Raw genomic sequence first — 26,513 nt, forward strand, 5'->3', positions numbered from 1 at the left:
AAGATTTAGCGGCTGGCTCCAGCAGCTGAGAAGGGCACTATTAATTCCAAGCTTGTTTCCAAACACCACGGAGGCCTGCCCGGGTTAATTAGTTGTGCAGGCTTTTCTTCAAGTGAGCGAGCCGGTAGGGTGTTTTACAGCTCTGTCACTGCGGTTGTTTGTTCGTTTTCTGTTGTATTTGGAAATACACTTATCTGACAATAAATAACGTCCACGGTGACTAGGGCCGATAAAGGCAGTGAGCAGCCCCTCAAGGGGCTTGGGGGTCACGGTCAGAAGGCTTCAAGGCCCACCCAGTTCCCCTACACCAAGAGGCACTCCCTCCTGGGAGAGGCAGGAGGATGTGGGTGAGGCCAGTGTGAGGAGGCTAGAAGAGACGGGAGCAAAGGGACAGGAGCTTGAGGGTCCCAGGCGAAGGACACTGGGGATGAACCTGTGGCATGATAGAATGGACACAGAAGATTTGGTTCCAGGTCCCAGGCCCCGTGCATACAAGCTGCATAACTTCACACAAGCATCTCGCCTCTGTGCCTCAGTTTCCTCACCCATAAAAAGAGAATGGTGAGGGGCGCCTGGGTGGCTCAGTCGGTTAAGTGTTCAACTCTCGATTTCAGTTCAGGTTATGATCTCACAGTTCATGAGTTCGAGCCCCACATCGGGCTCTGCTCTGACAGCACAGAACCTGCTTGGGATTCTCTCTCTCCCTCTCTCTCTGCCCCTCCCCCACTTGCACACGCAAGCTCTCTCTCTCTCTCTCTCTCTCAAAGTAAATAAAAATAAACTTTAAAAAAAAAAAGAACGATGATAATACCTTTCTACTCAGAGCAGTTACAAGCACCCAGGAGACAATGGAAGTAAATGCACCACACAAACAATAGAGATTTTCATTTTCCAGATGGAAAGAAGTGCTCAGGTGGACTATCCTGGATATGCGGCCCAGACCTCAGGTCTCCCTGGGAAAAAATTAGTCCAAACAAAATCATTATGGGAAGTACTTCACACTGATCTGCAAGTACTCACTTAGGGCTCTGGGGGTGAGGAAGTCGGAGGGGGCAGACGGGCCACAGGATCAAACCAAGTAGGCAGAACGGAATACTGGTAGAGGATCTGAGCTTGGGATTTAGACTGCTTGTTTATATCATTTGTGGCTATAAATGTTAGAGAAGCTACTTAACACTTTTATCCCTGCTGAGTGTTCTCATCTGTAAAATGGGCATAATAATAGCACCTAGCTCCCTGGATTGTGGCATGAGGACTGGATAAGATGAGGACTGGATGAGATGACATGCTTAGGACAGTAGATGGCATGTGGCAAGAGTTCAATAAACACCAACTACCCTTGTAACACATAAAAACTGGTCAAGACATGAATTAAACCTCACTTGCTCTCATGTGTGTGAACTAACCACACACGAAGAGCCTGAGAGCTGAGGCGGGGGCGGCGGGGGGGGGGGGGGGGGGTAGGGCGCAGTAAAGGAGAATTTCAGTCTGATGGGATGTAATCAAGGAATCCTTCCAGGAGGAAGAACAACTTCAACATGGTGTAGAGGACAAGAGACAAGGTATTCTGGTATAGTGCTGAGCAAATCCTTGCGTGTTTTCCCATTTTAGACTTGAAGCCAAGGCCTAAAGATCAGGAGAGGAGCCGGCCACCCCCCCAAGAGCTACCACCAAGTCACCAGCAGATGGACGCAGCCACCTCCACACAGAGCATATAGAGGCAGGAAACCTTGGAATCAACCAGAGCCTAGCCCACCTCCAGTCGGGGCATAAAAAGGACTGATAGGAGGGGAGATGGTAAGGCAGGCCTGTCCTCTCCCCCCACCATGGAGAAGAAATGGGGTGCTTTTCCACCCTGATGCAAAGGAAAAGAGGATGTACGAACCCCATGATGCCTCACAGGCACAGATCATTGTCTCGAAAGCCTAGGACTACAGCTGACCGGCCTGTTTGTTCCACACCCCCACAGTGGGAATGAAAAGCAGACTGTTTGGCATCTCTACCTGAGATCTAGAATTATACTCGAATGCAAAGACTTGGACCCTTTGCAGGCCTGGAGATTCTGAAAGCAAGAGGCCCACGGCAGTACCCCACCCAGCAGGGCTTGAAGGGACCCGGTGCAGCATGACCAGGAAGATGGGGGGTAGCTCTCCCATCCCAGGTGTGTGTGACCCTTGAAGGCCACAATCACTCCAGCAGGCCCTGTGGCTCCATGTGGAGATGCACAGAAATCAGCTCAAGGGCAGGAGCCAAAGATTTGCCCAGGTTGCTGCTGAATTCACAGATGGATGCATAAGCCAGAGAATGGAGTCACTGGAAGACTGTAGCTCTGGTGAGGCCAAAGGGAGGTACAGCTGGGAGACTGTGGCATCAGGGGGGAAAGGTCGTCTTCAGTGATGGAGGGGACCAGGCGAACTCTCCAGCATAACAAAACCAGAAAGAACCAGGAAGAGGTAAAGGACATGAGACACCTCCCCCATCCCCATAAGTCATACAAAGAAGTCTCTTCCTCCCATCCATCCTCTCAGCCTCAAACTGAGATGCTAAGACCTCCAAGAGGAGGTGAATGGGGTGCCTTCAAGCCAGTCCTCAGTTCCCCTCCGCTGCCCCAAATGGCCAGAGCCCAGCACTAGCTAATGCTGGAGGGAGGGGAGGAGAAGAGCTTTGAATCAAGTTTGTAATGTAAGTTTTAAAAATGTAAAAGATTGAGTCTTAATTACCGGAACGAGGCTGTTGTAGTAACCGAAAGTGGCTGGAAAGTTATGGAACCAGACCAAGACGTCGTTAAGGGAGCTGCTCCCCAGCAGGAAAGAGAGATCTGGCACAGTGTAGCCGGGGGCAGTTACTGGAAGAAATAAAACTGCTCTGTTTATACACCAAAGAGTTGAGACTCCCCAGTAAATTGGGCCCAGTTACAGGCATACAGAAAGTAACTGGACCATGGAAACCTGCATCCCAATAGACAGAGCACCCCAAAGAAGGATAGTGAACTGGACAGACCAAACCTTTCTCCTTCTCATTCAGGCACTGCCTCACCTCCCAGGTGGAGACATTAAGTGATGGAGGAGGGATCTGTCCTCAGGCTTTTAACGAGGCACTTAGAAAGAGGAACACGATGGTTTCCGCTGACAGGAACCCTCAGTGAAACGCACTCACAGGCAGCTGGTGCAATGTGCTCGCTTCTGGTGCATTCCAGGAAGCATTACCCCGCCTCATACCAACATCATCCAGTGGTCCCCGCATGGGAGGGCCAAACAACCATGGAGGTCTTTGAGTTTCCAGGCTGAGAAAGGCTGGAGAGGAACAAGTTGGGCCCTGGGACACAGAGGCAGCACACCCAGAGGGTCAGGAAACTGCCATAGGGGCTTGATCCCCTAGTGGAAAGTGAGAAAAAAACAAAGTTTATAAAGAGCAGGGTGGGAACTGGCTCGTGGAGCAAGATGTTCCCTTGGCTAGTTTCCACCCAGGGGAAAGGAAGAAACCTTACTGAGTGCCTGTATTATATTAGGCACTACGTTCACCCTCACATCACTTAATCCTCCCACAACCCCGTAGGGAAGGCCCTTTCTCCATCTTGCAGATGAGGAAACTTGAGTCAGAGTAGTTGCCTCTGGTCACACATCGCTGGGATTTGAACCTCAGATCTGTCTGTATGGCATACATGGATATTTACTGCTTATATCGCCCTTTCAATAAAGGACTCGTTACCCTGCCACCAAAAGTGTTGGTTCTCGTTGCCTCCAGCAATTAGTTCCTTCAGGGACCCCTCAGCTTTTGAGTCACAGTTACTCTTTTCAGGGATGGTCCCAGCCAATGGCTGAGCAAGATGGTGGTACACGGGTCCAGCCCTTTTCTACCAACGCGGAGCTGCTCTAACGAGCAGTGCTGCCCCAGAGCGCCCCCCTGGGACTGGCAGAGGTTTTAGCAGGTCCTCATGATGGGCTGAGACCTCCTTCCAGCCAATCCTGCATCCTGCCTTTTCCTTTCGCAGATGTTAATTCTCTTCTGTACTCCTAATTTCACTCAGCATCTGGTTCCCAGAGAACCCAGCTGGGATGCTCAATCTGACTCAGGCTCTTGTTCATCCTGACCCTTTATCCTCACTCTTAGTCACCCCTAAGGCAACACCCCTGCCCAGACAGTAACTTCCTATTGGCAGCTATGTCTCCATCCCTTCTGGAGGAAAGCTACTAAAGTCTCATGATTAAAGGAGTTCCTGAACAGCCCGGTGTCCTGGACTAAGGTGTTCAATGCTCAGGGTCAGTGGCTATCATTCAACCATACTTTGAAGTCTAAAGTCCAAGTAAGCAGTCACCCTCACTGTCTCCCTTTCCCCCATGTCAATTCCACCCTTTAAATGGCTATAACATGAAATTGAGATTTAGGGTTTTAGAATATGTTGTCCTTAATGAGAATACTTTATGATTTGTGTGTTTTGCTTAAAAGGAGATGCATACAGGGGCGCCTGGGTGGCTCAGTCGGTTAGGCATCCGACTTCAGCTCAGGTCATGATCTCACGGTTTGTGAGTTTTAGCCCCACGTCAGGCTCTGTGCTGACAGCTCAGAGGCTGGATCCTGCTTTGGATTCTCTGTCTCCTTCTCTCTCTGCCCCTACCCCACTTGTGCTCTGTCTCTCTCCATCTCTCAAAAATAAATAAATGTAAAAAAAAAGTAAAAAAAAAAGAAATGCATACAAGCAAAATAAAGAAAATATATATCAATTGTACTTCATCAAAACTAAAAACTTTGAACCATATCCCCAGCAAAATATTAGCAAATCGAATCCAACAATGTGTAAAAAAATATATACACCACGACCAAGTGGGGTTTATCTCAGGTATACAAGCATGGTTCAACATTTAAAAATCAATTAAGGTAATCCATTACATCATAGGTTCATACAGATCACACCATAGGTTCATACAAATCACACCATATCAATACATACAGAAAAAGCATTTGACAAATCCAACACCAACTCATAATGAAAACTCTTAGTAAGCTAGGACGAGAGGGGAATTTTCTCAACTTGATAAAGAATATTTAAAAAAAAAAAACAGGGTGCCTGGCTGGCTCAGTCAGTGGAGCATGTGACTCTTGATCTCAGGGTTGTGAGCTCGAGCCCCATGTTTGGTATAAAGATTACTTAAAAAAATTTTTTTAATCTTTTAAAAAGAAAAGAATAGCTACAAATCTACTGCTAATATCATACTTAGTAGGGAATACTCGAACCTTCCCCACTAGGCAAAAAGGCAATCCAATAAGAGACTAGTATCCAGAATATTTAAAGAACTGTTACAACTCAACAATAAAAAAACAATAACCCAATTAAAAATGGGAAAAGAATCTGAATAGACATTTCTCCAAAGAAAAAAATATACTCAATATATACATGAAAAGATGTTCAACATCATTACTCATTAAGAAAATACAAATCAAAACCAAAATGGCATACTAGGATGTCATATCCCATCAGGATGACTATATCTAAAAAAAAAAAAAAAAGAGGAAGAACATGAGGGGCACTCAGTTGGTTAAGCATATGGCTCTTGGTTTCAGCTCAGGTCATGGTCTCATGGTTCCTAGGATCGAGCCCCATATCAGTCTCTGCACTGATAGCACAGAGCCTGCTTGGGATTCTCTCCCTCTCCTTCTCTGCCCCTCCCCCGCTCACATGAGTGCTCTCTCTCTCTCAAAACAAATAAATAAACTTTAAAAAAAAAGGAACATGAACAATAACAAGTATTGGAGAGGATGTGGAGAAATTGGAACTCTCATGCATTGATGATACGAGTGTAAAATAGTGCAGCTGCCTTGGAAAACATTCCAGCAGTTCCTCAGGAAGTTTAAACACAGAGTTACCATATGACCCGGAAATTCCACCCCTTGGTTATATATCCAAAAGAACCTAAAACATATGTCCATACAAAACCTCATACACAAATGTTCATACGAGCATTATTCATAAGAGCCAGTAAGTGGAAAGAATCCAAACACCCATCAATTCGTGAATACATAAACTAAATACAGTATATCTATACAACAGGATATTATTCAGCCATAAAATGGATTAAAGTACTTATATATGCTATCACCTGGAGAACCTTGAAAGCATTATGGTAAATGAAGAAGTCTAACACAGAGGGCCACATATTGTGTGATTCAGTGTATATGAAATGTCCAGAATAGACAAATCCATAGATATAGAAAGTAGATCAGCAGTTGCCAGGGTCTGGGAGGAGGGAGAAATGGGGAATGACTGCTTCATGGGTACAAGGTTTTTTGAGGGGGTGATGTAAATGTTCTGGAATTAGATAGTGGTGATGGTTGCATAACTTTGTGAATATTCTAAAAACCACTGAAATGTGCACTTTTAAAGAGTAGGCGAGCTATATCTCAATAAAAAAAAAAAAAAACTAAAAGTTCTAAGAGAAAACATGAAAGACTTTCCTGAACTTGGGTTAAGCAAATATTTCTCAGACGTGGCACTAAACGCACAGTCCATACAAGAAAACAAGTTGATAAATTGAATTTCATCAAAATTAACATTTTGCTCTATGAAAGACACTGCTAAGAGAATAAAATAACAAGCCATATACTTGGAGAAACTCTTTGTAAAACATATATCTGATAAAAGGTTTGTGTCCGGAATACACAACAGATCTAAAAACTCAACAATGCAAACAACCAGTTTTTTAAATGGGTTAATGATTCGAGCTGACACTTCAACAAAGAAAACAGTTGGAAAATGAATACTACATGAGAAGATGCTCAACATAATTAGTCATCAAAGAAATGCAAATTTAAAACCACAGTGAGGTACCACTAAAAGTCTATTAGAATGTCTAAAATTCAAAGATGGCCATACAAGTGTTGGCGAGGATGTGGAACAACTGAACCTTCCATGGTTCAACCATTTAGAAAAACTGGCAGGTTTTTTTTTTTTTTAAGTAAACCTATTTCCTGCCATATTCCAAGGTATTTACCCAAATGAAAAGACAGAACAAGTCCATAAAAGACTTGTATAAGAATGCTTATAGCAACTTTACTTGTAATAGCCCCAAACTGAAACAACCCACACGCCCTTTATTAGCAGCATGGAGAAACAAATGGTGGTACATCCACACAATGGAGTATTACTCAACAGTAAAAAGGAATGAACTACTATATGTACAACAATATGGATGAATCTCAAAATAATTATGCTAGGGGAAAGAAAGTGAAAGAATTATGTGTGTAAAAAAAAAGTACATTTTGTATGATTCCATTATATAAAATTTTAGAAAATGCAAACCAATCTATAGTGGCAGGGAACAGATGAGTGGTCTCAAGAGTTAAAGAGTGAAGAGGCAAGAAAGGGTAGGAAGGAGGGAGTACAAAGGGTCACAGGGAACTTCTGGGGGTGACAGGTATGTTCGCTATCTTGATTGTGGCAACAGCTTCATAAATATGTTTAAAACTCATAAAATTTGTGAATTTAATTATGTGCTGTTTATTGTATGCCAATTATACCTCAATAAAGTTTGAGAGAGAGAGAGAAAACACTCAAGAGGGAATATATAACTTTTTATTACAATATCATACGAAGTAGAAAAAGTCCCACTTTGATTCCACCCCACAAGACATTTAGTGGTTTTGGATGGAATGATTCTAGAAGGCCTAGACGGCTGAGCCCTCCCTCAGATCCTTGAAGCAAACTCTTCCTTTATTACAACACCTTCACCTTACTGCCTGATGAATGTCAATGCATCTTTCAAGCCCTGCTCAACTTCATCTACCCCTTGAAGCTCTCCTTGTCTTTTCCAAGCAGAGTTAGTCTGTGGCCCAGTCTGTGCTCTCCCATCACCTGAGACTCTAGTAATATACCCCCTCAGCATTCTAAGATGTAAGATTTGTGGTTAACGGTTCCCAAAGGATCCCAGAGGTCCACAACTTAACGTGATTTGTCATTTTCCCAAGGCACAAACTCGATTCCAGCCAGCTATGAGGTCCCCACAGAAGAGGAATAGCTGAGACAATGAGTAAGCCCAGCCACCACCCACCTCCAGGCCTTCCGAGCCCAGCCCCATTTGGTTGGTCTCTCCTTGTTATAAAAACTATTTTTTCCCTTTGTGAAGAATGGACTGCCCAAAGAAAAGCTATCAGCTTGTGATGAAAATGATGAGTGAGTGAAGCAGTCCAAGAAAGGGATGGTTCTTAGCCAGAAAATAGCTTTATAAATTACTTTAATCTTTTATTAAGAATCTGGAAGCATCACTTAAAAATCTTAGTTGTACTTTACAGCATTTTATGGGGAGAAGTTATATACTACAGTGGCATTAACAGGATTGGAAATTTGAAAAAGCTTTGGGCCTTGCCCCTCAATAATGTCAAAAGCTCCCAGTAGTTCTAGTGAATACTCATCACATCGCATTATAATTGTACATTTAGCCATCTCTCCTTTTGTCTAAGAAGCACAGTAGTAGAGCTAGATTTTCTGGGCCCAGATCTCAGTTTACTTTATAGCTGGGTGACCTTGACCAGCATGCCTGACCTCCGTGTGCCTCAACTTCCTCATCTTTAAAATGACAGGTAAAATAGTACCTGTCTAATAGAGTTAATTTAAATGATTAAATATGGTAATACATAAAAAGCACTTAAATCAGTGTCTGACCCATCCAAAGTGCTTGATAAATGTTAGTAATTAGTTTGAGAGTTTCTTCTAAGGCAGTGTTTACATATTAGGGACCTTTTCAAAACTGCCTCATTCTCCAGTGGCTCGTGCAGTCCTTGGCACAAGGTATGTGCTCAACAGAAGTTAAAAGAATAAGTGAGTGAGTCAGTGAGTAAATGAGGTGTGGCTCTGCCATTTTGTTCCCACAGTTGAGATCTCTTTATTTCTGGTACAGTGGGGGCATTTTGACACCACTAATGTGGCCAATATCCCCACCATTACCATGTCTGCCACCACTATCCGTTTGCAACCATTGGAGATTACGGTATACCACTAAGAGGGGCAGGAGGGACAGGGAGGATGATGGCAGAGGATCAGAGAGGGCCTGTGGTCCCTCTCTGGCCAACGTGGTAGAGATGAGGATTAGAATCAGACAAAATGTTCAAGAGATATGCAAAGTTGCTTTGGGATTCAGCTAGCACCCTTGCCCCCCTAGAGTTAATTCTCTCTCTCTCTCTTTTTTAATGTTTATTTGTTTTTGAGAGGAAGAGAGAAAGAGAGAGAGAGTATGAGCAGGGGAGGAGCAGAGAGAGTGGGAGAGAGAGAATCCCAATCAGGCTCCACACTGTCAGCACAGAGCCCAACACCCAGCTCCAATTCATGAACTGTAAGATCGTGACCTGAGCCGAAACCAGGAGTCAGACGCTTAACCAGCTGAGCCACACAGGCGCCCCTCTCCTAGAGTGAATTCTCAACACCACACGCAGAGTGACCCTGTGAAAACCCCAACTGAATCATGTCACTCCCCTGCACAAAACTCTCCAATTCCTTCTCATCTTACTTGGAAGAAAACTCCAAATTCTCACAATGGCTTACAAGGCCCCACGTGTTCCAACCTGTGTTACTTAACCTGTGTTACATCTCATACCTTGCTCCTTCTTGCACACTCCACTCCAGGCTTCCTGCTGGATACTAGCCTTCTTGCACTACCTCAAACTCCCCCAAGGGAGTCTTTGCACTCGCTGTTCCCTCTGCCTGGTATGCTTTTCCCCAGCAATTCACGGTTCACTCTGTCATCTGTCAGGTCTCAGCTCAGATGCCAGGCTTTCTGTGCCCACCTCTGCAAAACCCCATGAGAACAGAGACTTTGTTTTATGATTACTCCATCCCCAACATCTCGCCCCTGCCTGCCACATAGTACTCAGTTATTACTTACTGAATGATTAGATGAATAAAACCCCAGGAATCCACTGCTTTCTGCTTCTGTTTCCCTCCCAGGGCCAAGTCCTGCCCAAGGGGAGGCCTCTCCCAGCAGTGAACTGTGTCCTAAAGATGACTCTTGCACCCCAGCAGAATAAGTGGATAAAAGTATATTGTTGGAACAAGTGGGAGTTGCTGATTGTATAACAGTCTGTTGGGGAACCTCGGGGGTCCCTGGCTTGACAAAATGAATGTGCATTTGCCAGTGTTTTCAAGAAAAAGTATAAGGTATAAGATGTTTGAAAGACAAAAGTATTGATTACTGTAGTCCCTTAAACAGCTGAAGTAATGGGGGAGGATATGAAATGCAAAGAAAGAAAGAGAAAGGAAAAACCTAAATCTGTGATGACATTCTCCCTGGGGGAGCGCTTAAAAATACACATTTTTACAAGTTTCCTGAGTGATTCTTAAGTAACCAGCTTAGGACAGGTCCCTAGAAAAGTTTTTTGGAGATTTAGTCAAGTATAAGGCCACACATTACAGCAGGAAAGGCCTGGGCTATGAGAGCCAAGCAGGCATGGGTTCAAATCCTGCCATCGCTACTTTTTATCTGGGGAACTCTCTGCTAGTACTTAACCTCTCAGATTCTAAGGTTCCATTTCTAGTTAGATAAGTACATCTACCCGGTCAGCCTGCTGTGATGATGATGTTAAACAACACGTGTAATGGGCCTGGAGTATAGCAGATACTTAAGAGATGGTAGTTTATTGTTGTGCTCTCTGTTTCCCAAGTGCTTATTACCTCCCTCCTATGTTCCACCGCAAGTTGGCATTCTTACCCCTCCACTCTATGACCTCACAGAGGTGAAAACATACAGTCAAAAGGGTCAGTTCTTTTGCAAATAAGAAAGTCTTCTTTCCTAAAGGTCCTCTTTCCTCCTCTAGAATAGATCAAGGAACATAGTTTTGCCATTAACTACCCCATTAATCATTAACAATAAATTCTTATATTTTTACAGTCTTCAGTCTGCCAAGGCTTTCACCTATAAAGTGTGAGAAGGTGGGACAGGCGCCTTTATCACTCACTCGCAGAGGTCTGGAAGTAGCCTGTGTGCGTGGCCAGAGTGTGGGGGCGCCGGGACTTAAAAGCCACAAACCCTGTGCACTCTCCATTAGGCTACATTCCCCACCGTCAAGACCTCAGGACTCAGACCTTGAGGCCAAAGAGGAAAAAGAGGCAGGGGGCATCCATCTCCTGTTGCTTCCTGCTCCTCTAACGAAGCAACGTGGCTGTGGAGTGACGGCTGGAAACCAATGGGTTAGCAGAAGTCCATCTCCCAAGCTTGGCCGCGCAAACCCCAAAGACTTCATTCCTCCGAAGAGCCGCTCCCGTCTTGCAGCCGCAAGGCGTCTCTGCCTTCTCATTCCACCTAAAGCTGCCAGCCTTCCGCAACTCCACACCCCCACCTGCTGGAGACTGCCTTGTGCAGAGCCTGACCGGCCACAGGCCACGTTGGACAGCTGCTCCCTGAGAGCCCCCCATGCACCCTTCTGGGGCTGCTTTGGGGGCCAGAACAGGCCAGAACAGGGGGAAGCCTGCTATTTCTTTCCCTGTCTTACTGTAAATCTTAATCCTTGATGGTGGGTGAACTCGTTGCTCTCTCTGACCTTCAGTTTCTCCCAAGTAGTAACCAGAGGAAGATTCAGCCCTGACTTTCCCCGCCCTCCTAGGGTGAAATGGGATAGAATAATAAGACACCCACTCTGCCAGATGGAAAGAATTGGGGCTTTGGAGAGGACGCAGCTATAAATTTCAGAGCTAGGGGGATAAAAGCAGCAGCATTCCCAGTAAACAAATGGAGAACCAAAGTGAGCAGCTGCAAAAGAGACTTTATTCACGGATTTACACAATTCCTCAGATACATTAATTGAGCACCTACTCTGTGCCTACCAAGTGCTGTGATACATGGATGAAAATTCAGTTGCTGTACTTTGAGTCCTACAAACTGCTCATCACCTTTGCCCTTTCCACCTTCACGTTGCTGTTTTCCTTTTGAATATTTTCCCCTGCGCTCTTAGTAACCCTCATTCCACTATACGCAAATTCTACATCCACAACACTCTCCAAGAACTTTCCATATATCCTCCTTCTCACAGTAACTAAAACCTGGCCTTACCCCCAAGGACATTGGTTCCCTTGCAGCCCTCTTGCATGAAAGTGGCTCTTGCTCCCACGAGTTCCATTTTCCAGCCAAGAAGGGTGCACTTGGAGTCAGCAGTCTCCCACCATCCCTTGCCAGTTCCATGCTATTACTCTTCTACTCTCATTTAAAGTCCTGCTCAAGCTGCATGGCTCATTGCCTTCACCTCTTGCTGCTATCATTGACCCTGGCCCACACCATGCTGAGGACTCTCCCCAGTCACCACTGTATTAACTCCTACCACCATCCTGAGACAAATTGCTGAGGCCAACTCATCTGACACCCTAGCCTCCCCCAACCTTGTCCTGATCACTTCAAATAACTTTTCAAGGCCACAATTGGACCATTACTAGCATGGCTCCACCTCCCCCCAAATTACACTTCAACGTCCCACTTGGACCATGACCTTTCCAACTCTATTCTATTCCTCCTACTTCATTCCTTGACCTCACTGAGTGCCAGCACTTTAACCCTTTTATGGCCTCACAGTTTATCTTCTCTCCTCCACTCAACCCTGGGGCTCAGTCTTTCAAAACCCACGCTAGACCTCTGGTCAATAACTTGGATGATTTCTCATCAGCTTCTTTAATACCCTTGCTCCCTTTTTCTTCTACTCACAAGTCCTGGAAAACCCTGACCCTGAGTCAGTTCTAAAACTGCCTGCCTTGCTTATAAGGCTGGATTTCTGAGTTCTGGTAGAGAAAATTGTATACTCCAACACAAATTGGTCTTTTGCAAGGTTCATCGAGGGCTATTACAAATCTGCCTCATTCTCCCCAAGCCTTCAGCAGATAGCTTTCCTCCTACTTCATGGAGAAAATCAAAGCCAGGAACTCCCTCAGCTTCTCATCCTCCCTTCCCTCATAAATATAGTCAGATACTCACCATGTATCCTTCCTATGGTCTCCAGGCTCAAAGGATGTCGCTCTCCCTGTTCAGAGTCAGCCTATCCACCTGGGTCTGAATTCTCTTCCATGTCCTCTCCATCGCTGACATTTCTATTCCAGTATTTTATTGGTGTATCAGTCAGGATTCACTCAGGAGACAGAAACCACACCCCAATTTGAACAGGGAAATTGTAATATAAAGAATTACTAACTATTCCAGGGGATTACCTTCCAAAAAGAAAGAGAGAGCTCTATAAAATATACATTGCCTGATACAGAGACTGTAGGATTTGGCAATGCAGTGAAAGCTAACTAATCTGCACATACGTAAAGGCAAGGAAAAAGAGAAAAATACAAATTGCCAATGTCAGAAATGATAGAGGGAACCACTGCAAATTCTACTCATCTTTAAAGGATACAATTTAAATATCTCACAATTTTGTTTGTCAATTACACTTCAAGAAAGCTGGCCAAAAAAAAAGATAGGAAGTGTACAAAATTCCTTGAAAGACAAATTACCAAAGCTGTCACAAGAGAAATAGAAAATATGAATAGCCCTTTTATCTATTAAACCAATAGAATTTGGGGGGCACCTGGGTAGCTCAGTCGGTTAAGAGTTCGATTTCAGCTGAGGTCATGATCTCGTGGTTCATGAGTTCCAGCTCCACATCAGGCTCTGTGCTGACAGCTCGAAGCCTAGAGCCTGCTTCAGATTCTGCATCTTCCTCTCACTCTGCCCCTCCCCCGCTCATGCTCTGTCTGTCTCTCTCTCTCAAAAATAAACATGAAAAAAAGTTTTTTTTAATGTTTTATTTATTTTTGAGAGAGAGAGAGAGACAGAGCACGAGTGGGGGAGGAGCAGAGAGAGAGGGAGACACAGAATCCGAAACAGGCTCCAGGCTCTGAGCTGTCAGCACAGAGCCCAACGCAGGACTTGAACTCACAAACTGTGAGATCATGACCCGAGCCGAAGCTGGACGCTCAACCGACTGAGCCACCCAGGCGCCCCCCAAAAAAATTTTTTTAATCAATTGAATTTTTAATTTAAAAACTTTCTACAAGGAAAACCCCAGGCCAAACAGCTTCACTGATGAATTCTACTTATCACTGAGGGGGAGAAATGATACCAATCATACTCAAATTCTTATAGAAAGTAAAATGGGGAAGAATTATTACCAACTTATTTTATGAAGCCAGTATTACTCTGATATCAAAGCCTGACAAACACATTGCAAGAAAATAAAATTGGCCCAATGTCTCTCATGAATGTTGATGCAAAATCTTCAACAAAATATTAGTACATAGAATACATAAACACATAAAAAGCATTTTTAAGGGGATAATACATCATGATCAAGTGGAGTTTATCTCAGGACTCCAAGACTGATTTAATGATCATTGATCACTGTAATTTACCACATTAAGAGAGTAAAGGAGAAAGAATTATATTATCATCTCAACTGATGCAGAAAAAAACATTTGGTAAAATTCAACATCCATTTCTTGTGAGGCTCTCAGCAAACTAGGAACAGAAGAAACTTTTTTAGCCCCAAAAAAGACATCTACAAAAAGCCTACACCTAGCATCCTACTTAATGATGAAAGACTGAATTCTTTCCTCTCTCAAGATCGAGAACAATGCGAGGTTTGCTTTCTTCACCTCAACTTAACATTGTAACAGAGTTTCTCATACAACAATAAGGCAGGGGGAGGGGTTTGCTAGGGAAAGAGAGAGAACACATGCAGTTTCTGAAGGAAGAAAGAAAACATGCCGTATTTACAGATGACATGATTGTGTATATAGAAATTCCTCAGGAATCTACCCCCACCATGTGAAAACTAATAAGTGAATTGAGCAAGGTCACAGGATACAAAGTCAAATATCAAAAATCAACTGTTTTTCGTAGACTATGAATAAATTATTGAAAAAAAATCTAAACTGTAATGCCATTTGAAATTGTATCAGGACTTCAATTCTGATCAAGACGGGGTAACAGGACAGAATGTACTCTCCCACCTGAAACAACTAAAACACCAGACAAAATATATGAAACAACAGCTTTCCGACATTAGACGTCAGGCATTACACACAGTGATCCCTGAAAAAGAGGAAACAAGCAAGATGAGCCCCTATGATAAAACCCAGCCAGAGCCAACAAGTCTCCCTTAGTTTAGGAGATCATTCGGGGAGTCCAAGGAGGCCAAGTCAGCTAGAGTTCACATAGAAGAGCATCAGAGATTAGAGAGCTGCACAGAGAGAGAGAGAGAGAGAGAGAGAGAGAGAGAGAGATCCAGCGATCTGCAAAGGGTCTCCCTCGAGTCTTTGGCTTGATTGCTGATCAGCACATTCAAGTCAGAAAAATATTTAAAGCTGAAGGAAAAAAAACACCTGAAAGGAGTAAAGGAAAAAATCCTCAGTGTTTGCCTACCAGCCAAAGTTGAAAACCTCATAATTTATAGGTTACCAGATAGAGTATTCAGAAGGATATTCAGTAGTGGGCAGTTAGCCTTAGACGATAAGTAGTTCTGGCCATCCCTAACAAAGCGAACCTCAAAAGGACCAGTATCCAAGTAACTTAACTATGTCCCAGAATAATACTCAAGTATATTTATGGGAATAGAAAAATACCCAGCACCCAACAAAGTAAAAATACATAATGTCTAGAATCCAATAAAAACTCACAAGACAAAAAGCAAACAACAACAACAACACACACACACACACACACACACACACGCACTAAAAGACATGCAAATAAGCAAAAAAATAAAATCCATAATTAAGAAAAAAAATCAATGAAAACTGACCTAGAAATGACATAGGTGATAGAATTAGTAGACAAAGACATTGTAAGTTATTAAAACTATATTCCATATATTCAAGAAGGTAAAGGAAAGATTGAGCATCTGGAAAAAATAACCAGGGCATCAGAGAGCTATGAGACAATGTCAAATAACCTGTTATACATGCAAGTGGACCCTAAAGAAGAAAAGAAAGAGGAGAAGTCATAAGAAATATTTGAAGAAATAATGACCAAAACTTTTCCAAATTTTATGAAAAGTGTAAGTCCACAGAAGAAACCCCAAGCAAGAAATATGAGAAACCAAGGCACATAATAAAAGTGCATCAAAACACAAAGTACTTAGGAATAAATATAACAAAATATATGCAAAACATATACATAGAAAAACTAGAAAACATTGGTGACAGAAACTTTCAAATACCTTAAGAAATGAATGGGAAGATACAATATTCTTAAGATGTCAACTCTTCCCAAAGTAATTCTGCCCAGCATAAATCTAGTAAAAATCCAAGCAGATTTTATTTTATAGAAATTGACAAGCTGATTTGAAAATTTATGTGGAAGTTCAAAGGACCTAGAATAGCCAAAACAGTTTTGGGGGAAAAAAAACTTATATAACTTGACTTAAAGATTTATTACAAGATTATTACAAATAAATACTTAAATAAATGCATGAATACATAAAGTTTAAAGAAACAAACCTATATCTTCAACTCAACATGTCCAAATCTGAGACCAATTACTGCACATAACCTCAAGTCTGCCTTTTCCGCTGTACTCTTCACATAAGTTGATACATTGTGCCTAACACTTAGTGAGGACTGTATATATATTTGTTGAATGAACAAAAGATGGAATCACTTACAGCCAAAAACTTCAATTCTCCTTCCCTCTCCTATATTAATTAAGCACTTGACCAACACGTTTTGTCCAGCCGTGCCTCTCCCTCCCTTTGGGAGGCTGGAAAGACACAGCCTGCTCCCGGGTTGGCTGTGTGAAACTGAGTCAATCCTCACCCCTCTCAGGGTCTCAGAGACATAATATAAAAGGCACAGGGTTTGGAATCAGATAGAAGCAGATTCAAATTCCTGCCTACCATTGACATATCTATCTCCAGCATATTGTTTTTATGCTTTGAAGCCTGTTTTCCTTATCTATGAAACAGAAAAACCAGTCTCTGTAGCATAATGTTGTTCTGAGTATGAAATCAAATGGAAGGATGCCACTGCCTGGCACATAGGAAGTACCACTAAATGTTAGTTCCTTCTCTTACCCCTTCCTCCTCCCCACTGCCACTTCCGCTCCCACCCCAGAAGGAGAGGGAGTGAGGATAAGTTGGTACACGGCTCTGAATGGCACCTTCTCAGACTGACAGGCTTCAGTATTTCAAGATAAGGAAAGATGCTTTCTCCCTCCCCCACCCCTGGAGTGCCATGGTCACCACCAGAGCCACCTGCCATTGGTATTCTGGGCAGATGCAGCCAGCTGCAGACATGCTGTTATCTGATGGTGCATCTGTTTGGGAAACCAGAAAGAGGAAAACTGTGTTTAGAAAGTATATTTTTCCCCTCCCCAGGTAAGCAGGAGAAATAATGGAATTCGAATTGGAATGACCATGAGCTAAAACTCTTGCCCACCAGGTGTTTATCCCAGTTCATAAAAACAACTACTTTAAGGTAATGAAAAAACACTCCCTGTCGGGGAAGCAAATGGAACCACATGTTTCTGAAACAGTTTGAGAGAAAACAGCAAACTCCGTGAGCAGACAGCAAGCGCATAGCTTGGAGGACCGGCACAGGCCGTGCTCACAGATACTCCCCATGGACGAGGCTCCAGGGAAGGCTGGGCCCCTTGAAATCACACCATCCATAAGGAAACTGCATGCACCTTCCATCCGTCAGACCCACAGCTTCAGGGGGATATGGGAAGGCTCCCCTCTTTTCCCACACCCACACCCCAAGAATTCAACTTCATTTCTGTTTCCTGAATGCTGCCCTATCAACTCCATGCCTTATGACACTGCCTCCCCTGTTCTTCCTTTTTCTCTGTTGTTCCTAAAGATAAGCGCGCAGGCTTTTATGGCTGGAAACATTTACTGCTAATCACTAGAAGAAAATGAACAGAAGTAACAAAACCAACAAAGATGAAAACATTATTTACCTAATGACCCCTTACCTGTAAGGTGATCACATGTCCCTGTTTGCCCAGGACAGGCCTGGTTTACACCTGTTGTCTTGACGTAATTATGAATAGCATCCCTTTCACTTTCAAAACTATCCATGTTTGGTCATCAAGTAGAATAAGTTATTCTGTTTAAATGGCACGTACTCACCTGCTTTATGCCAGGCATATGAACATTAACTTATTTAACCCCAAAACAATCCTATGAGGCGAGAAACAGTTTTAAAACACTGTAATGAAATCAGGACATAGAGCGGTGAAGTAGCCTGTCTAGGGCCACACAGATGGTCAGTGTCTAAGCCAGGATTTGAACTGAGGCTGTCTTCAGTGTTCTTGCTCTTAATCACTTGGGTAGTCTAGCTGTGACAAAGCTTTAGGAAATCGCTTGTTCTTTCATTTAACAAATATTAATCATGTCTACTGTGTGCAGACAATATGATACAGACTTTTAAGACAACCATGAACCGACAGTCCCTGCCCTCAAGGAGCTTTTGTCCGGAGGAGACACAGATACAAGTGAGAAATACAGAATGGGAAAGAAAGGCAGGACAACAGCCAAAAGAGCAAGGTGCCATCATAGCCACCAAGAGAAGGAGAAAAAGGAGAGCAGTGTCCAAAGCTTCAGGGAACACAAGGTAGGGCCCAGACACATACGTATGGTTTATCAACAAGATGGTCATTGGAAACCTTAGGAAACCACAGTTGCACAGGGAAGCCAGGGGTAAGGCCTCAAAGAGATGAGGAGAAGGTGGAAGGTGAAAATGGGGAGCAGGAAGCAGTCTCTGAAAGCTTGGCACTGAGGGGAGGGAGAAAGTGGAAGGAAGTAAAAGTGGGGTCGGGTCCCCAAACAGACACCTAGCTCCCTGCTTTCATGCTGTATCCTCTCCCTCCTGGCTCCCTCTACCCCCGGTTCTACCAACAAACACTAACGGGAAAATAGAGGGCAGTCATAAAAATGGGAAATCTTACTAAATTCATATTTCCATTTCCCTGTTTTAGAGCAGTAGGCGCCTAGTAAAACCCCTTGTGTATTTTTTTCCCAATAGGGAATCTTTTTTTTTAATTTTTTTTAACGTTTATTTATTTTTGAGACAGAGAGAGACAGAGCATGAACAGGGGAGGGGCAGAGAGAGAGGGAGACACAGAATCTGAAACAGGCTCCAGGCTCTGAGCTGTCAACACAGAGCCCGACGCGGGGCTCGAACTCACGGACCGTGAGATCATGACCTGAGCCGAAGTCGGACGCTCAACCGACTGAGCCACTCAGGTGCCCCTCCCAATAGGGAATCTTTAGCTAGACTGGCGCCCATCAGGGCAGAATGAGACCTAAAACCATGTCCATTAACATCCACCCAAGAGACAACTTGTCTCAAGGGAATTATCGGTATTCCTGGGAATCCCCCAAACAGGTCAGTAGGTGGGTCAATTCCCAGGTCATCTATTTAAGTTCACCAAGTCCCAGGCACTGTTCTAGACATTGAGGAGTGAATCATTCTAAGGGGAGTTTTCAGGAGGGCCATCTACACCTTGCACATCCAAAGGTATGACCCAAGATTTCCCCCCAGGAAGGTTTGCAGTAGATGAAATAAGCCACAAAAGTTTGTATCTCCCCCAACAGTGTTCAGGATTATCAGCACAGCTGGAGACTAGGAAAAATGACTTATAGAGCACCTTTTTTATATAGCACACTTTCCTGTATTCATTCATTCATTCCTTCAATAACAAACATTTATACTATGTGCCAGGTACTGTGTGAAAGTACTAGAGACAAGATTCATGAGCAAAATAGACATGCCTCCCTGCCCTCAAGGAGCACACAAAAGAGTTACGTAAAGCCACATTAATCAACATAATTGCACAAATACATAATCACAAATCATGACACATGCTATGAAGGCAATATACTGGAACCTAGTCACTCACTGGGTTGAGGAACTGCTCTTGAGAACGTGACATGGAGGTGAAATCTGACAGATGTATAGGCTTTAGAGAGAGGAGAGAAAGAGCAGCCCGAGAAAACAGAAGAATATCAGCAAAGACTCCAAGGAACGGAAAAGCAGCCAGCATTAAAGAAAAAAATAAGCCTGACATGTGTTGACACAGTAAGGAAAACTTTATTCAGGACTATTGCAACAGGTGTCAAGGCTGTGGCGATAGGGGAGAAAGATCAGGTTCAACTCTAAATCCAAATGGACAAATGCTAACAAGCAGAGTGAGGAGACAGTGGAAGGAAAATTTCTAAGAGGACACATAGAGGGTGGGGGTGGGGGTTCTTGGTAAACTGACTTAACAGGATTCTTGCTAAAGGCACACCAAGGACCTCTATGTCAAAGAAGGGGGATGAAGATGTTGATCGGATATCATGCCTGATAGCATCCTAAACTGACTCGCAGCAGGATTTTTGTAAAACTGGCTATGTAGGCTCAGCGAGGCTGGGGAGGGGGCAAGAGGGCTTAGAGGAACCTGACTAAAGTTTGTTCAAGGAAATGGTCTGCCACCAGTTGTCTGGAGCAGAGTGGCACTAGATGATTCTGGAGAGATACGCAGGAACCAAGTAAGAAGGGCTTTGTGAATCCAGTTGTCCTAAGAGCACCGAAGTTTTGATTGGGAGGGAAGGGGGTGACATGCTCAGGTTGTCTTTTCTTAAAAATCTACTCAGCCCGCTGTAGAAAATGGACCAGAAGACCCAGAGATGAATCTAGAAGACCACTTAGGAGGCAAAGCTGTTGTCCTGGAGAAACAGGACAGTGGACAGACCAAGGCGGAGGTGAGGGTAGAAGCAGATCTAGCATTTGAAGTATTCGGGAGGTAAAACTGATAGGGCTTGGTGACAGATTGGTGTTAGAGAGAAAGAAATATAAATAAGTGTCCTTGTGATGCTCCTTATCAGGGAAATACAAATCAAAACCACACTCAGATATCACCTCACGCCAGAGTGGCCAAAATGAACAAATCAGGAGACTATAGATGCTGGCGAGGATGCGGAGAAACGGGAACCCTCTTGCACTGTTGGTGGGAATGCAAATTGGTGCAGCCACTCTGGAAAACAGTGTGGAGGTTCCTCAAAAAATTAAAAATAGACCTACCCTTTGATCCAGCAATAGCACTGCTAGGAATTTACCCAAGGGATACAGGAGTACTGATGCATGGGGCACTTGTACCCCAATGTGTATAGCAGCACTCTGAACAATAGCCAAATTATGGAAAGAGCCTAAATGTCCATCAACTGATGAATGGATAAAGAAATTGTGGTTTATATACACAACGGAGTACTATGTGGCAATGAGAAAGAACGAAATATGGCCCTTTGTAGCAACGTGGAGGGAACTGGAGAGTGTGATGCTAAGTGAAATAAGCCACACAGAGAAAGACAGATACCATATGTTTTCACTCTTATGTGGATCCTGAGAAACTGAATAGAAACCCATGGGGGAGGGGAAGGAAAAAAAAAAAAGAGCTTACAGTGGAAGAGAGCCAAAGCATAAGAGACTCTTAAAAACTGAGAACAAACTGAGGGTTGATGGGGGGTGGGAGGGAGGGGAGGGTGGGCGATGGGTATTGAGGAGGGCACCTTTTGGGATGAGCACTGGGTGTTGTATGGAAACCAATTTGACAATAAATTTCATATATTGAAAAAATAAAAAATAAAAAAATAAGTGTCCTGGTGTCTTGTTTCATCTTTACTACAACCCTTTAGTAAACACATCATTATTTTCTCAGTTTTACGGGTAAGGGATTTGAAACTCATGGTAGTTGACTGGCACGGTCAGGCCCCACAGCTAGTAGGTCTGGTTCTCAAGTTACTTCCTTTCGCTATGCTCACACTAAAGTCGGGCAGCTCTTCCCTGAAGATCCCACTCCCTCTCTTGTGCCTCTGAAGCTATGCCTAGTCAATACCCCCAGCATGGTACTTCACCAACGTTCCCTGTTTGCCGATACCATGGGAAAATACAGAAACATAGTATCACGGAAGCTGGCTGCAGTTTGAGTCAGTTGACCTCCATCAGATAGTACAAATTGATTCCTTTGTTGAGGAAAGCAACCTCCTGGGCCCCTCTGGCAATGAAAAGTGAGAGCCCCCCCGGGTAGGACAGAGATGAGAAAAGTTTGGGCAATAAGGAATTAAATTGCTCTGCATAGCAAAGCTAGAGAAAATTTGGAGCAGGCCACCACCGTAGCCTTAGTGTCTGGCACATAAGAGCTCAATATATTTTTGTTTCAACTCTGGAAGTGGGACCCAGCAATCTCCAATTTAACAAGACTTTCAGGTCATTTGATATACCCTCAAATCTGAGAACCTCTAATCTTTAAAAGCCTTTTCAACGCTGCACACGCCATCCCCAGGTCCCCCAAATCCTCAATAAAAAGCTGCTATACACAAGAGTCTTTCTTCAGTAGTGCTTTGGGCAAGAAAGGACAAAGACTAGCCATCCTAGAGTTTCCAGCAATGACCAGCAGAAGGGAAAGTCCAGGCCAAGAGCTGGGGCAAGATTAGAGAAACAGGTTGCAGCTCAAATTAACCTGAGAGCAAATATGAGGCAAACCCTCAAATCTGTAGTAAAACAGTCACTATTTGTTTCCCAGACATCCATCCCTATTTTTTCTAGAAATGAATTAATGAATGAACGGATGGATGGATGAATGAATGAATTTTCATTTGAGGCTATGGCTTTTCCCCACATTTAATCCAGAGCTCCAGATAGACCACATGACCCAGATCTTGCCTATCGAAGCAACTCTTCCCCCTGACCACAGTGATAGGTTCAGGGATGAACATCCGGTCCAAGCAGAGCCGAGAGAACAGAGCAGGATTTTTCTCAGACTTCTGGGAAAGAGGGAGATGAATATGACTGAGTATGAAGCTGGAACCACTATGCTTACTGCCAACTGAGGAAGAAAGCAAGTCTGAAATCAGAACCAACACAGAAGTAGAGTTGAGAGATACAGAGAGAGAAACCTGGTCCCAATTACATTTTTGAGAAGGCAGCTCAAGGCTCATCTGAAGACAGCCTAGTCCTAGACTTTTTCAATGCATGAGCCACTGAAATGTGTTTTCACTTTGGCCAGTTTGGATGGAGTTTTCTGTCCCTTACATCTGGAGGAATCCCGACTATGATGTAAGACAGTGGGTTGAGTGATGTCATTTGGAAAGTGTGGTCACAGAAAGGAGGAGAACTGGGGTCAACAAGTCCCACAAGTCTACCTCTCCTCAAGACTACAGGTACCCTGAGGCCTAGAACTGTGTTACTTCTTGTGGTAACGATGATGGGAACACAATGGTTATTTCAGGAATAAAAGGAGCACAAAAAGAAGGCAAGGTGGCAGAAAGAAAAAGGGATAAGCAATGTACAGATTCCTTCCAACTTGGGTCCCCTGGTCACTTTGTTCAGGGCAGACTAGACCCTGCAGGGACCTAGCAGGAGTCATGAAGCAGGAAATGAAGGCATAGAAGCTTCTAGCACCAGCCTACTCCAAAGGGCCACTTACTAGGAAATTGCCTAGAAATGATGGTGCAGCCATAACTGGGTCATTTACTTTCCCTACAAATATTTCTCCCTTTTGTGAGCAACAAGGACCCATTCAACCAACCATGTGGTGCCTCAGCTGAAATAACAGGCCAGGGGAAGTGTGTAATTGGCTTTCATCAGATCGAAACCATAGGGCAGCTCGGCCAAGCTGAATCTCTGTCTCTGGCTGTAGCACAGAAAGTACTTTCTGCTTAATGTCAGGCCATGTGTAGGGAAGAAGTGGAAACAGAGGGGAAGACAAGACCAGCCTTCCAGTCAGCTTCAACGCTTCTGGCAAGACAATTCAGCATAGCAGAGGGGTCTGGCTCCAGACTTTGGGGGAAAGGAGGCACCTAGGACAGAGGAGGAACAGGAAGAGAGGGGAGAGGTTGGAAGAAAGGGAAAGAGTCAACCTTTAATGAAATAGTCAATTTATTAAAAAAAAAAGGGGGGGGAACTGAAATCTTTTTCCATCTGTTTGCCTCTATGAAATTTATATTTGGAAGTAACAAACATAACATCAACCAGTTTATCAGCTCATCATCTGGCATATGTCTTTCAATAATAATTTAATAATTTCAAAGATTAGGATGAAAAGGAAAATTTGAGACTCCTTCAAAGCAGCATAGAGTATTCTTCCAGAGACCTATGACTAACCTGTCTTTTGTGGGTGATGGGGATGAGTTAAAAATGACCCCAATCCTTGGGAACTTGGCTGGGTGATTTGGGAACTCCATGGTTTATCCCATCTATTTCCAAGAATTTTCTATCGGGCTAGATGGCACTCCATCTGCATTTCTCTTTTGCTCTTCTGTGAGCTTTGCGTTCATCGTCCTAGACCACCAACTTGAGGGAAGCATGTGGCTAGGATAGCATCCACGTAGGATGAGGGAGATGGGACTCAGGGACCTCTGGGTACTCTCCTCAAGGCGCCTAACAGAATACCATAGTGCAATTCCCAGGGCGCCACCCCAGTTATGCATTTCCCCAAGATCCTATGGACTTTTGCCTTGGCTTTTTCATAGCCATCCTGTCTCCAGTTTGGATATCCAAAAAAAAAAAAAAACAAAAACACGCATGGCCTTAGTTTCCTGGTCCTCGGGAAGGGCCACCAGGCAGCCCCCACAATGGAAAGAATAGTGAGTCACACAGGCCTGGGCTCAGACCTGCCTCTACCACCCACTGGCTCTGTGAGGCAATGGTACAAGGGAAGCAGTGTGGGATTGGAGTCCAGAGGACCTCACTCTTTGACCTCAGTCGAGCTGCTCAGTTACCTCTTTCTTAAACTCCCTAAATCTCAGTGACCTCATGAGTAAAATAGAGATTATAGTGATTATTTTAAAGGTCTGTGGTGAGAATTAAAAGAAATAATGTGCCTGCTGTGGAGTAGGCACCAAACAATTGGTTGATGTTATTAACATTATTGTTGGTTTTTTCAAATTTTTAAAAATGTTTTCATTGATTTTTGAGAGAGAGAGAGAGAGAGAGAGAGAGAGAGAGAGAGAGAGAGAAAGAAACAGAGCATGAGCAGGGGAGGGGCAGAGAGAGGGAGACACAGAATTCAAAGCAGGCACAGGCTCCAGGCTCTGAGCTGTCAGCACAGAGCCCGTTGCTGGTCTCGAACCCACAAACTGCAAGATCATGACCTGAGCTGAAGCCAGACACTCAACCGACTGAGCCATCCAGGCGCCCCACATTATTGTTGTTTTTATGTGACCTTTGACAAGACACTTCACCTCTCTGAACTTGCTTTCTTGTCCGAAAAAGTAGACGTAATAATAATTATCTCTTAGGATGATCACAAGGATTACATATGTAGAGATCACAAGGATTATGCATGTGATATAAGTAAACCTCCTGACACAGTGCCTGCCTGATACAAGGTAGGCACTCAGTGTTACATTTCTTTCCCTTTCCTTCTCAACCTTCCCCACACAATCCAGGATAAGAGTGTGCCTGCTCCCGCATGGCCAAGCTGGCCCCAATATTTAGCTAGAAATCAGGAGAATCTGTCCCTGCAGGTGGTCCTTGGAGACCTTACCTGCTGTGCGCTCAGCCCACACCCATAAAAGGAAAAACTGTCAGGGGAGAAGCCTTTCTGAAACTCACGGGAATGGCCGAGAGAGAAGGCGACAGCTGCAGGACTCCTCTCTGGGCACTAGGGGGAGCAATAAGCTCGAGAACACAGTGAGGGCCACGCCCAGAATCTCTCCACTCCTGTGCCCCAGTCGCCCAGTCGGGATGATCCAAGCAGGAAGAAAACGCTTCAGGAATACTCAGAAAGGCCTATGTGGGGACAGATGATAGGGAGAAATGCAGGGATCCGTGGAGAGCACATCTCCTCTCCTGCTTCAACTTGGTACCGGCCTAGAGAGCACTCGTTGGCTTCTGGGCTACCCTCTCTGGATCCCCTGGTGGAGGAGCCCCCTGGGGGTTGAAGAAAATGGGAGGTGGGGAAGACAGGCCACTTTTCCCAGTCACAACAACTTCTACATCTAGCCCCCCAGCAACTTAGTAGGTCCCAGTGCGTCACAGCTAGAAGAAGTCTTATAGAGCCCCAGATGTTAGCTGAAGGGCTGGGGCCAGAGAGAAGTAAGAGCTTGAGCAAGATCTCCCAGGCAGTTTATAATAATCCCTCATAGAGTTTATCTAATACTTTCATGTCCATCATGTCGCTTGGATATTCACAACCACCAGGTGTTGTAGGAAGGAACTATTCTATTTTGCAAATGAGGAAACTGAGGTTCAGGTAAGTGCCCATGGCTCTCCTCTTCCCTATTAAGTTTCCATTGCTATCCACCCTCTCCCTCCTCTCTTGCTTTCCCTTGTTTTAAATAGGTTCAAACTATGCTCATAGTTGCAGGAAGATTGCTACTCAACTCCAAGTGGTCCATAAATCAAAATTTTAAAATATTTGTTTCATTCCCCATATTCCCATCTAGCATGATGGAAAGATGATAGAGCATAGTAATTATGATGGGTACACTTTGGAATCAGATCTGAGTAAATATCCAATATTCATCCCTTATGAATTCCATGGCCGTGAATTTCTTTGTGCCTCAGTTTCCTCATCTGTAATATG

At 44.0% G+C, this 26,513-nt stretch overlaps 1 long non-coding RNA gene across 4 annotated transcripts in view; it reads right to left on the minus strand.

Moving 5' to 3' along the window:
- The window catches only part of LOC113599193 (uncharacterized), a 62,990-nt gene that overhangs the window by 27,517 nt on the left and 8,960 nt on the right, over positions 1-26,513 (minus strand). The window contains exon 1 of one of the 4 annotated variants that reach the window (XR_003419919.2): positions 9,582-13,671. The exons of the other annotated variants lie outside the window; for them this stretch is intronic. This is a non-coding gene — a long non-coding RNA (uncharacterized LOC113599193). Of the gene's footprint in view, positions 1-9,581; positions 13,672-26,513 lie in introns of those variants that run through there. 4 annotated transcript variants of the gene reach the window in all.

This window comes from Acinonyx jubatus, chromosome C1 (assembly GCF_027475565.1).
Source record: "Acinonyx jubatus isolate Ajub_Pintada_27869175 chromosome C1, VMU_Ajub_asm_v1.0, whole genome shotgun sequence".
Taxonomy (NCBI): domain Eukaryota; kingdom Metazoa; phylum Chordata; class Mammalia; order Carnivora; family Felidae; genus Acinonyx; species Acinonyx jubatus.